General features: G+C 31.1%; 1 protein-coding gene across 1 annotated transcript in view; it reads right to left on the reverse strand.

Annotated features, from left to right (window-relative positions):
• LOC140440092 (arrestin homolog) overlaps positions 1-9392 on the reverse strand; it is a 729008-nt gene extending 719616 nt beyond the window's left edge. Inside the window, exon 1 of the mRNA XM_072530366.1 lies at positions 9178-9392. The gene's annotated coding sequence lies outside the window, so the exon portion shown is untranslated. The remainder of the gene's footprint in view (positions 1-9177) is intronic.
• Between the last annotated feature and the right edge of the window lie 4860 nt (positions 9393-14252).

Consider the following 14252-nt stretch of genomic DNA (forward strand, 5'->3'; position numbering starts at 1 on the left):
TTATTTGTGTATGTTCTGATATTTCTTCCATTTCGACCTCTTGGAATTTACATCTATCCTCTGTCAGTAAGACTTCATAATGGTGCTTCCACTGTTTTAGATCTATTAACTGTAAGTTAGATTTTTCTTTTTCTTCTCTTCGGAGAGACTTTGTCACCTTCCACGATTGCCCAATTCTTGTTCCACCCATATACCTATCCACCTCTGCACTTCTTCGCTGTATTAATACAAGATCTATGCAAATATGCGCATATGCGGATGATGTTGCCATAATAAGCCGCAACAAAAGTGTATTAAGCGAAAAAGTTATAGAACTGAAACGAGAAGCTGCTACGTTTGGTCTATATATAAATGAAAGCAAAACAAAATATATGGAGTGCACAAAATCGAATGAACATGAGAATCTGAAGGTAGACAACCATACCTACAAATATGCCTCCACTTTTCCTTACCTAGGCTCAATAATAAATGACAACAACAACATCAGTCAAGAAATACAAGCACGGATTCTTAGCGGTAATAAGTGCTTTTATGCATACAAAGACTTAATGAAAAGTAAGTTACTGAATCATGAGTCTAAGCTGAGAATCTACAAAACAGTAATTAGACCAGTGGTCACATATGGATGTGAAACGTGGACCCTCTCAACCACTGATGAAAATCAACTGAGAATATTTGAGCGCAAAATACTAAGGAAGATATTTGGACCAACCCAATGCAGCGATGGTTCGTGGAGAATTAAAATGAATCACGAGCTGGATGAACTAATGCAGAGCGCAGATATTGTCAGATTTGTAAAGTCACAAAGACTAAACTGGCTTGGTCACCTAGAAAGAATGCCAGATAATCGAGCTGTAAAAGTAGTCCAAAGATGGAAGCCCCAAGGAAACAGAACAAGAGGAAGGCCCCGTAAAAGATGGATAGACGACGTAGAGAGGGATCTTAAAACCATGAACATCAGGCAGTGGCGAAGGAAAGTATCCGACAGGGCAGAATGGAAGAACATTGTTAAGCAGGCCAAGACTCACAAAGGGTTGTAGCGCCATTAGAAGAAGAAGAAGACTTCTCTTTTTACGTCTCGATTGAACACTGTAAATATAAAAATGAAATTATATAATCATCACAAGATAAATGTGTGTGTACCTGTTAATTTACCTTTGCATATAATGGTACATTATTTCTAATTTAATACTTTGCAAATAGAAGGTTAGATTAATATGGCAGTGCAATATATTCATATTTTGCACGTCGCATATATTAATTTCTTATCAAGACGATTGATAAAATAAAAGTTGTAAGAATAGATGTAATTACATTGCACATGTTCATAAATCAAGGCCAACGATTTCCTCGATATAAATATAATGACAGTTATTTAGATATTTTCTTTATTGTTTATGTTTAATCAGTAATTGGAATTTGTATTTTCATAACCAATATTCCACGCAGAAAAATACTTAAAATACCTTCGTCATAAAAGGTTTTAAATTTTATATCGTATTCGCCAGAAAATACACAGTATACCGACAATACAATAATATAAAAAAAATCTTTATAAAAATCTCTCTCGCCAACCCTAAGGCAGTTATGACAAAAATAAGAATTTTATGTATTTTTTTCAGCGGAAAAAACGTGAAAATTGCCCCATAATTATTAATGTACTTATAGTGTGATCTAGAAGTTTGTATGGCTAAAAATGCTTAGTAAAAAAATCCCTTTTTTTCAAATGAATCGAAAACTGTTATAGATACGCAAAATTTTGTATACGAAATTGTACAAATTGATTTTCTATATGTAGTTCTAAATGCAGTTCCGTATGTAGTTTTTAACACGCCCAAAGAAATAAGAATATGCGTGGCCAACCGCTGTTATTTTGATCTAGGCCTCCAATTAAGAACGAGAACTCTGTCAAAAACAACAAATTGAACAACAAATAAAAGAATATTACCCCCAGAGCTCACTGACGGATCGGAAACGTGGACAATGATGGCTCGAAATGAAGAATTACTACACATATTTGAAAGAAAAGTATTGAGAACCATATGGCGGAGTTAACGAACAGAACAGGGTCTGAGGGAAAGGCGATATATTTTCGAACTCTATAGACTTTTTGGGGATGCAGATATCGTGAAAACTAATCAAAATAAACCACATAAGATGAGTGGGTCACGTTATGTGAATGGATGAATGTGATCTCGCTAAAATAACTATGCTAAATAGGCTGGTCGGAAGAAGAACAAGGGGGATCTAAACTTAGATATTAAGGCGATGTGCAGGAAGATTTAAGAGAGATTGGAGTAAGGGGATGGAGAAGACAGAGACTCGACAGGGAAGAATGAAAGAATGTTTTGAAGCAAGACAAGGTTCATGAAGGGCTGTAACGGAAAATGACGATAGTGATTCGATAAAAAAAAATACTAAATAAAAAAGAATTTATTTAGTAATATATGCAATATGTTTAAAACGGTAATCATAGCGACATAATCGATCCACATATGATTCCGTATTATTAAAAGAATAGCCGGAAAAAATTGGAAATCCACAAGGAAACTAAGTTCCTGTATTTGGCTGTATACCATATATTAAAAAAAATTTTTGAATAAAATCCTTTATAAAAAGGTATATAAAAAACCCAGTTGGGCTATGTTGAATTGACAAAACGTTTTCGGAATAAGTATTCCATTATCAGTATCATATATAAAAAAAGTATTTAACCACTTAATTAAAAAGAACATGAAATAATTTAAGTTTTGACTAAGGTTAATGTAAAATGTGGTTAATACTTACTAGTTAATACATGGATGTAGCCACTAAATATGTGGGTAAAAACCCTTTAAAAATTATTAAATGAAATTTAGTTTACATTATGTCTAATTTACAATTAAGATGGTAAAGTTACCGTTGGATTGGTAACATGGCGACATATGACTCTACATTAAGTTGCAAGTCCTGAGACGGTATGTCTACGAGGACTTTATTAAATTGGAAATATGTTGCTCAGGATAGAGACCGATGGAAGGAGTTGGGAGAGGCCTATGTTCAAACATGGACGACAGAAGCCTAATAAGATGATTCCGTAAATTTTTAAACATATTTGCTAATTACTAATTTAATTTACTTATTTTAGATATATTAATTTATTTTAAATATTCTTCTTCTTAAAGTGCCTGCTCCCCAATGGAGGTTAGATACTACAATTGCAAACTCTTTTCTGTTTTCAGCTGTTCTTATTAACTGTTCAAAATTTAGCCCTGTTCATTGCCGGATATTTCTTAGTCACGATAATATTTTTCTTCCTAATTCTCTTTTTTCGTTGATATTTCTTTTCACTATTAGTTGAGCCTATTGGTAATTATTTCTCATTATGTGACCTAGGTATGATGTTTTTCTAAGTTTTATTGTCTTAAAAAGTTTTCATGTCCATGGGATGTTGGGATGTCCATGATAATACTTGCAATGTTGCCAGATTTACCAGTTTTCTGATATTATCCCTTTAGTTTTTTAAATGCAACACTCTGTATGTTGTATTATTATTGAAATACTTACTTCAATACTAGTTCAACCATATGTAAAATTTGGTATTTTATTCAATCACGAAGGTCTTAAATAAATAAAACTTCTCAGTGCCAAATAGTTTTGAAATAATTTAGTAAATATAGAAATATTAGACTAATTTTATTGCTGCCATATTAGTCTTGCTCAATTTAGTTTGGACTATTGTACCGAAAAATGAGAACGCCTTATAGATTAATTACAGAAGATGTATACATTATGTCAATAAACTCTACCAAGCAAACCTTGCGGTTTTTTCTTTGCTTTGTTTTCTACCTAATTCTCAACAATTCAAATATATTTGTGCTGTCCATTTTGAACGTTTGATTTCTGAAAATTATGTGAAGTTATAAAAAAACTGAGTGAAAGAAAAAAGGAAGAAAGTTTGAAGCAGATGCCCTAAATTTCTTCATTTTTTCATCAACCAGATTCCCAAAGTGAATGAGATTGCAATGGTAAGTAATAGCTTTTTATCTACTAGTGTCACAATTCGCATCCAATGTCGTCTGTAACTTAATGCAGGGCTTGGGCATATTTACAGTATAGTAAAAGGGCCCTATGATTAAAAAAAAAGATTATTTTATTATAACTTGAATTTTTTTATTTTTAGATTCTTCTGTACTGCATAGTCCGCCAGAGGTTTGCAATAAGAATGAAGAATCTCTTAATATCTCTTCTTCAGATCGAGAAAATTTTGGTAACAGCCTCATCGAATAAGAACAAAAAATGATTTTTAAATTGGGTTATTTTAAACCACAATAGCCGTTTCCAAAGGATCCACAAACAAAGTGAGCTTTTTCAACTTATTATTAGTCCTACTTAAATAATGCTGGTACAAAAATTTTAAGGCCATGGCTGTGATATTCTAATATTTTGAACAAACCATATTGTCATTTGTGTTGGTTGTTAGCAGATTGTAAAAGCAAATTATAGTACGCATGGGTTAATGGCGTTTTCTGTTAGAAGCTATTTCATACAATGTTCATATGATCATGAAAATTCACAGCAACATATTACCGCAGCTTTATCTTACATTAATTAGTTACCAGGTAATATCATTGATACTTTACTACAAGTGAAATCAGCAGTAAAATTACTTTCTGGAGAAATGTACTGCATCGTATAATTAAAGTTATAATTACTTTAGCATCATGCAATTTATTTTTGACAGGCCATGGTTCTGAATCTGGAAATTTTATATAAATTTTACATTTAATATTAAATTATGATCCTACAGCATATTTTCGGTTTTTAATCCTTCCGGTAACTACTGCTGCAGCTAAAAGAAGTTTTTCAAAATTAAAATTCATTCAAACACACCCCTGAACCTTTATGGAACAGGAACGACTATCAGACTTGTCGTTACTGTCTACAGAAAATAAAAATTTAGAGAAATTTATATCTTCTTTAGCTATAGACGCTTTAATAAATAACTTTGCCGAACGAAAAGCGAGAAAACTTATTCATCCATTATACATTATAGCCACCACGTAGACATATGGGGTGCATTAAAACAACATGTCTATAAGAATCTCATAAATATTCGCAACCACTATGGAAAGAAATAAATACTGCAGCAGTTTCTTTAGAACCGATGATGCTATTTAATATGAGACGATCTTTTATGGAGTGTATTGACCAATGAATTAAAGAAAATGATTGACATATCGAACACTTACTTTGACAAAAAGTTATGAAATTTAATTTAACCATTTATTAATTTGGTTTATAATTAAAATGTTTTAATTATGATTTTAATTTAATATAAAACGTATAATGTTTTACGTAGAATTCTATTATTCTGTTATTTCGTCAAGTCCTATTATTAATTATCCTGCTAATATATATATTTTATTTAATAGTTCGTTAACTTTTAACTTGAGTTAAAAGTATTTTATACCAAAATTCGGAATTTTTTTTTTTTTTACTAAAGAAACAGAAGTGTACTTACATTAAAATCTGGTCAGTAAGACCAATTATCAATTTGTTTCTAACTTAAATTACTAATGAAATCTTAAAATTAGGTGTCTAATCACTAGTATCTTTCCTATTATTTCTAATAACTAGCATTAAATTTAGCATGCATACTCGCACAACACTTTACTCTGCTTTTCACTGACTCATTATACCAGTTCAAAAGGCTTTGTTCTTTTGAGCCTTCTTTCTAGGTTCGTATTGTTGAGGAGCTGGATAGCCTCGACGTTTACATGATGATGGAGTCGTTGTTCATGGCTCCCTGCAAATTTCTTGATTATCTGATTGACGTCTTCCATCTTGAGGTCCCGGTGAAGGTCGTTGTTCCTAACGTACCAAGGCGCATCTACGATGTTCCTCAGTACTTTATTCATCAAAATTCGGAATAATTGATGTTTTTGTCTATTTTCCCTTCGTTGCCTGGAGTAATTGCGTTAAATCAGAATAATGCAGCTGATTTCTAAAATGCGATTATCTCAAAAACTATTGAGTTTTGAAGTTATTAAGAGGTATACCTTTTTTTGTTAAAATAATGTATCTTTAATATTTTTTGTCACAAATACAGGTAACTTGAAGAGCAAAAAGGTTTTAATGCAAATTTATGGCTCATATGTGGCATATGTGGCGCCCTCTATCAGCTACATTAAAGTGAGCATCAAATTATAATTTCTCATATTTCAAATTACCCAGTTGTAAATTTTTATACATAAATGTTTACAAACAGGAAAGTTATAGCGAAAAATAAAATTTTAATTTTGCACTTTAACACCCTGTATCTTTCTTAAATATAAACATTTTATTAAAGCAATTTGGCTTAAATCGTAATATTTTAAAGTGTAGAATCTACTGTTTCTTTTTGTGCAATTACTTAAGGACCACCATATTAAACACATTTTAAACGCTAAGTTTTTGGTACGTGGTATTCTTTCGACGAATGATACGAACGAAGAAATATGATCAATAACACTGAAGTAACCACTATATAATACAATAAATTCTTCTTCTTGTAGTTCGTTGTAAATCAATAATAATAAGCAATTTTTAATAATTTTGACAGCTGCTGTGACGTATTTGATTGTAATTAAATATTTGACTACAATCAAGGTTTGATTAGCGTTCGAATAATCCGCCCTTAATATCTTATATTTGGCACCTCTGGTAATGTGGTCTAAATATAAAATAAATACACACCCTAAAATTTGAAAAACGGTAAACTATCTACTTATTAGTACTATGAGAATAATTACCGGAAACAAAAATGATGTCCAATAGTTATTAGAAATTGCCTAAAAGTAAATGATTATGGGCCTAATATAATAAAAAAAAAATCTAATCTGGGTAACATAAAATTCTGCCTTTGTTAGAATAATGGTAAAATCTTAACTAGAAAGGGTGTCGTACGATACCTCAATTTAATGATTGTTAGGTTCTCTTTAAATTGAGATCAATGACAAAATATAACTACTTTAAATGAACTACAAGTCCATAAAAATTAAAAATGATTGACTGAAAGTACATCATACAGATATTAGAATGAAAGAGAATGCAACAACCCTTTTTTCTTAAAATCCTAGGTCTGGTGTCACCCTCTTAAAGGCTGCTACATACATATATGATAGTCAACGTATAATTAATAAGCATCCCCCTTGAAAATAAAACCAACGAGTTTATAATTAGCTGACCGAAAATGTCTCTGTTTCGATTACAGTGCGCCACTCTGTATATATATATATATATATATAAATATATATAAATATATATATATATATAAATATATATATATATAAATAAATATATATATATATATATATATATATATATATATATATAAATATATATGTATATAACATATATATATATATATATATATATATATATATATATATATATATATATTGATACGATTACGGTTTATAGAAAATAATTTATAAGTTATATACTACATAATATTAGATATTTGGTTGTTTTAAATAAGTTATATACTAGAGAATTTAATAAAAATATATTTATGTGAGGGTATTTTTAATAAATTAGCATATAATTAAGTGTAAAAAGTTGTATTTTAGTAATTATAATGTGGTAGATAGATTTAAGTGAGCCATGTGCCTAGGCAACCAAAAATACTCTCGGAGATTGACAGATATTTATACTCTGAAGTGACGTTTAAGAATATTTACGAATATAAGTGGGTTATAATAATATATTGTTTGAAATGTGTATTTTATTAAATTAGAATGTTAAGTTACTAATTTAATTATATATTCTGATCTGAAAAGCCTAAATGTAAACAAAATTATTAATAGAAAAGAATGGAATTCTCTGGATCTCCGGAGATGGCCATGTTTGCGAAATGGTTTGTTCCAGAAAATTCAGACAAGTATTAAATAGAACAAATTGGAACATGATATCTTACGAGATGGTTCTAGAAATTCAAAAACATATAAATACCCGTGATATGGATTCAAGAGGGCAGTTTTTAGCAGTTTTTGGAAGTTTTTAGTCAGAAGTCAGGCCAGTTTATTATGAAAGTTAGTAGAGTGAAGTAAATTGTTCAGAATTTTCAAGACAGTCAGTGAATCAGTTACAAATAGTCAAATTGTTTAATATAGTGAGTTAAATGAAGATTAAAAATTATGCATATAATTTAATGCACATTTATAATTATACACAAATAATTATTGAAGATAAAAAAAGGTATATTGGAAGAAATTAAATTATATTATGGTTGGAGATTAGTATAAATCAACTTATAATAATTGGATATTGGTATATTGAAAAGAAGAATAAATATAAATGCTGTTTGCTGGTTTGGTTGGTGGTGTATACATGCTGGTGAAGAAAACTATATCTTAAATTGGTAGAAGCTGATAATTAGAAAAAGTAATTTCACAAAAAACAAGGATAACTGAAGTACGAAGACATTCAGTGGTGATTAGAATCTATATACTTAGTGGAAAATAGTTCATTTAGGCATTCAGTGAAAGAAAGGTACAAAATTTTGTTAATATAATTTAGTTAGTGTCATAACAATTTCAATTTTGAAGATAGTTTGTTTAAATTTTAGATTGTCTATAGAATTTAATTAGTTTTATAAGAATATCAGTTTAAAGATAGTTTATTTTAAATTTACATTGACTAGGTTAGATATATATGTGTGTTTCATAATAGTTATAATAAAGATAATTTAAAAAGTACTTACAAGCTAATTCTTTGAGAACCGCGATAAAAACCCTATATTATTAAAAATACTCATTGCTCATCATTCAAACAAAAAAACACATCATAACAATATATATATATATATATATATATATATATATATATATATATATATATATATATATATATATATATATTTATATATATATATATATATATATATATTACATCTAAAACAGGAAATTTTAAAGTTTTCATTTATTGATGCTCTATTTTTGGTGTTCATAAAGAAGCGCTTGAACAGGTATATGTGATACATTAAGCGTCGATACTAAGCTGACCCCATTTTCAAGGACTGGCCTTGAAACTGACTTATGTAAATACTGCAGTCTATATCATAAAATTTCCAAAAACGTACCCTACAACTTATAATCTTCACATTGCAGATTTCAATTAATTATTTATACAAAAATATTTATCGACAGTACCTACCACCAATTTCAATGGTACTTCTCTTAAAACTTTCCGCAAAGTCCACAAAAAGTTCTACGAACTAACGAACACTCCAAAAAATGTTGGCTCGTTAACGTGACGAACGGTTCTACTTCATGTCTAACCTCTTTTCGCGCTCTTTATCTAATAGAATTAGATAGAAAGTCACGCACACGGAATAGTTCTCGGCGAAACGATGGGTCGAATCCGTCCACGTAACCAAACGGTCGGAAACTCACTGAAGGTTGGAAAATATATGCGCAACCTGTAGTCTTCGAGTTTTCCGTTTTCACTTTGCATGGGCATACGTGATGCGCCTTGGCAGCAGACCCTATGAGGGAGTCGAAAATTTGGGTATAGGGCTTGGATCTGACGGAAATAGAATTGGGATTTTAGAGAATGCAATGGTGTGGTTATATTGTATTTTTCTTTTTATTTATTTACAAACTCAATTTTTTATAATAGGGAAATAATTTGTAAGGTGATGTCTTCATTGTGCTTAACGAAGGTTAAAGTTAGAGAGCTAAGTTTGGCATATGTAATAAAAAATAAATATATAGTATATTCCGAAAATTTAAAATTTCGAAAACGAAAAAGTAAGTAAACTTTTTATATTAAAAAATAATTGCGTTTTTGCCATTTTTTGTCTATGATTTTTTATCTCCTTAATATGCCCCTGAATATGTTCACGTTATCATTGAGAAATGATGAAAATGTCGATAAATATTTGAAATTTCTGATATATTTAGTTAGAGTTTAGAATCTGCCCTTAAGAATACTCAAAAATATTGCGCAAAACAACCACGATGTGTTATATGTACCAAAAAGCACCTGTCCATCAATTGTGATTAACCTAAAAATGCCCAGCCAAAATGTGTCTACTGTGGAGATCATCCTGCTAACTAAAGAAAATTCATGGTTATGCATTTAAACATAAAAGAAATGCAGAAATTAAAAGATAAACCAAATAAGAAAACCACCATACCTAAACAGCCGCAAAGGATGCAACAACCAAAACCAACATCCAAAACTAACGAAGACAAAAAAACCTACAACCAAACCGTACATATAGGTTAGAAATTAAAAGTACTAACTTTAAACATAGCTTTAACATTGAGAGTTAACACATTTGCGACCAACCTATTTTTAGGTCTGTTCAGTCAAACTGATTGTGGTTATACATGAAAGAAACATGCCAAATCCACCATTTGTAGGGAGGAGTATTATGATTGAACAAAGATTATAAAAAAAATTGTTTTGGACAATATCACACATGTATGACACTGGTTTATAGTAATAGAAATTTGAACATAACCCAAGTGTCACAAATATGTGTCATAAAAATTTTTAACTACTACTTATAAAAAATCATTTATCTATTTAACATAAATAAAAATTACTACCAATAAAAAATGAAACATAAATTTATTTGCCTTTTCTGTGCCACTCAACAAAACAGGGTGTAATACATAACCCAGTGAGCTGTCCATCACTCTCCTTACATTCCTGACATGTGTACCAGGTGACAACCCATTTTTGCTTGCACTGCACTGTCGAAATCTTTTCCGCTTATTTTCTTTTTTCAAGTGGTGATCCGCAACAACTTTTTTTCTGCTTGGCCGTTCTTTTTGTCCCAATAAATGTTTGATCACTTCCTCTCTAAACTGAAGGTACGACATTCTTGTTTTCTTTGATGTGTTTATATTTTTATTCAACAACCAGTTGCCGTTCCACATGCAAATATCTACTAAGTGAAAGAAAACTTTCATGTACCATCTCAAAGTTTTTCGTGGTGTGCCATAATATGAAGTCATCTGGTCAATTCTGTCAATTTCCGACATAAAGGAATTGTAGTCATGTATCATTACTGGCTTCAATTTTTTCTGGCCTCTACGATTTTCAACTTCAACCATTTCGGAACCATCTCAAAGTTTTTCGGGGTGTGCCATAATATGAAGTCATCTGGTCAATTTTTGACATAAAGGAATTGTAGTCACGTATCATTACTGGCTTCAATTTTTTCTGGTCTCTACGATTTTCAACTTCAACCATTTCGGATCCATGCTTGGATGAAATCGTTATTACATTTTTCTTATCTTTCCATTTTATTACTCTGATTGGACCTCATCTTTGCCAAAAGTAACCCAAACACTCTTTGGGTTACTTTTTCTATTTTTTCTAAATGTTTCACAAACGTAGGTCTTCTTTTCATGTAAAAACTTGGTAATCTCATAACTGTTGTAATAATTGTCCATGTATATAACGTATCCCTTCTCTAAATATTCAGTAACAAGTCTGTTAACTACTTCAAATGCATGATATACTGTCAGAATATTAACCGCCCTCTCCACAGTAAAAGGGCTTCTTCAGGACTTAAGTTCTCTCCTGGATAGTAAAACCTAAATATAGATATTATTTATAATATGATTCGTAACGTCGATCTTAAACTTCTACGTCTCCCGGCTTGTAAAAACAAATATTTTGAAGAATAGCTTCAAACTTTGATCTGGGCATGGTTTTTTCAAATATTGTGGAAAAAGTGGAAAAAAAACTTTTCAAAGTGATATAGTGGATCAGTGCTCCAGTATAAACGTGAGGAGGGAAGTTTTATGTTCCCCATTAATGTATGTATATCTATCCAGCATCTTAAAAAGGAATATTTTTTTAAATTAGGGTTTTCTTTACGTGAAGCAGCTCTGTGGTTTGTCCACTTTACGATTTTTCTCAAAAGCTCTTTATCAAATAGTAATGAAAAATATTGTATAGGTGTTGCGTCAACAGAAATTTCTTCTTTTATATTTTCTTGCTCAGTACACTGATGTATCTTAATATCTTCCTCTACATCAAGCCAGTCCGCCTCATCATTTTCTTGTACCACATTTTCATTTGCATCGTTCGCTTCGCCCTCATCATTACTCGACTCACCGCCATCACTGTTCGACTCACCCCCATCATTGCTAGTATCCTCAGTCTCTCTTTCAGAATGAGAGGGAGAATATTCACTTCCTCTAGAATAAAATATTTCATCATTATGGTCCTTCACAAATTCATATTCAATATTTTTGGTATCTCTGTACTCACTTACTTCCCTACTAGCCATCTCGGCATCTAATTGAAGATCTCATGTACTTAGATGTCGTTTTGACATTGTTAATACGTTTGAAACAAATAATAAGGGATTACACCATGTATAAATAAATTACATAGTTATATTACCTGTCTAAATTATAAACAATAACGACACTTTTCGTATTTGACGTTTACATACGTGCTATAAATTTATAGGTTATTTCTTCTTTTTTTACACGTCGAGATCACAACCCAGCCATAGCGTGTGAAAGTATTATTCAGGTGGACTGTGGCCAAATTTAGACCCACTATGATAAACCGTGGTAAAATTATTTTAAATTTCATCACGTAAGTTCGGTGTCACACATGTGTGTCAGAAGTTCTTACAAAAACTTCATCGTCACACATGTGTGACGGTTGGTCGTGAATGTGTTAAATGAAATACTGGAGACATTGACAAACATAGATAAGCGCAGTATTAGATTAAAATATAGAACAGAAGAAGCTATTTCTATGAGCTTTATTGCCAGATCGTCTGAAAATAATGAAATTTTAAGAAATAATTGCAAACTGAAGGATAGTAGAAGAAAGGGTGACTTGGGGTGGCTTTGTCGATACCAAGGTCTGGAAACTGAGGAAGAACGGAGCGCAAGGTTAGCACAAGAAGCCATAGGGAATCATAAAAAATTGAAAGGAGTCAGAAAAAAATAGAGGAAGTCAAAAAAATGGAGGGAGAGACGATAAAATAGGAGAAAGTCAGCGAAAATTGAGTGGAGTAGCTATAGATATCAATTGATCGGATCCTCCGTGGCATGGCGGCGGGCAAAATCACTAGTATTTTATAAATGCCTTGTTTAGATTAAGATATATTTCCAAGATGTGTAAAGTAGCAGAGATCATATTGATCCTTAAACCCGGAAAGAAACCAAATACAGTACAATCGTATAGGCCAATTGCCTTACTACCTGTATGTTCGAAGCTATACAAGAAGCTATTGCTGAAAAGGCGGAAACCTCTCATAGACGGCAAGGCTGTAATTCCATCACATCAAATTGGGTTTCGAGAAAGTCATCGCACCACAAGGTAGTGTCATAGATCCAGTCCTGTATCCATTATCTTCTTCTTTTAGTACCCTGTCCAATTATCGAACGTTGGCAATCATAATTACAATAATAACTTTGTTTACGGCAACTCGAAACAGATTAGCGGATGTCTCTTGATACCACTCTCGGAGATTTTGGAGCCAGGATGTTCTTCTTTAGCCTGGGCCTCTTTTTCCGGCAATCTTGCCCTGTATTATGAGGTGTAAAAGGCTATAGCTCTCTGGATGTCTCATTACATGGCCAAAATATTGTAACTTTCGAATTTTTATTGTTTTTGTTATTTCTGTGCTCTTTTTCATTCGGTATCATCAAACTATTTCATTTGTTATTCAATCAACCCAATTTATGCGCAATATTTGTTGCTAAACCTCCATTTGATACAGTAGTCTTTTAACTTTAATTTAATTATGTTTCATAAACAGTTTAGAAATGGTTGGACACCGTACATAAACAAATTAAACTATTTCCCACAATTATTTTATTGTTAGTACAAGTATTTTCATTTAAAAATTAAAATTTAAATAATATATTTATCCAAACCCTAACTTTAACCCGTAATCTCAGACGTCTCAAAAACGGTACACTCTAACAGACATATGGTCAATCTAACCACCACTATTTTAATTGACAAAATGTTCTAGTTTACTCCGAAGTATTTTTTAACAAAAATTAAAAGTGATATTTTAGTATTTTTGTATATCTACTTTGAATATAAATTATCCTTAGCGCGGTAGTATTTGTTTCAGAAAAAAAAATATTAAACAAGTAGGTGAAAGAAATTTACGTTAAATAACATGCAAGAATACTATTTATTAAAAAAAAATGTAACAAAATATGCAAAACTATGAAGAACGGGTTAATGACACATATATTTATTTTATACCCAAAATTTAGCAAAGTGTT

Source organism: Diabrotica undecimpunctata, chromosome 4 (assembly GCF_040954645.1).
Source record: "Diabrotica undecimpunctata isolate CICGRU chromosome 4, icDiaUnde3, whole genome shotgun sequence".
Lineage (NCBI taxonomy): Eukaryota > Metazoa > Arthropoda > Insecta > Coleoptera > Chrysomelidae > Diabrotica > Diabrotica undecimpunctata.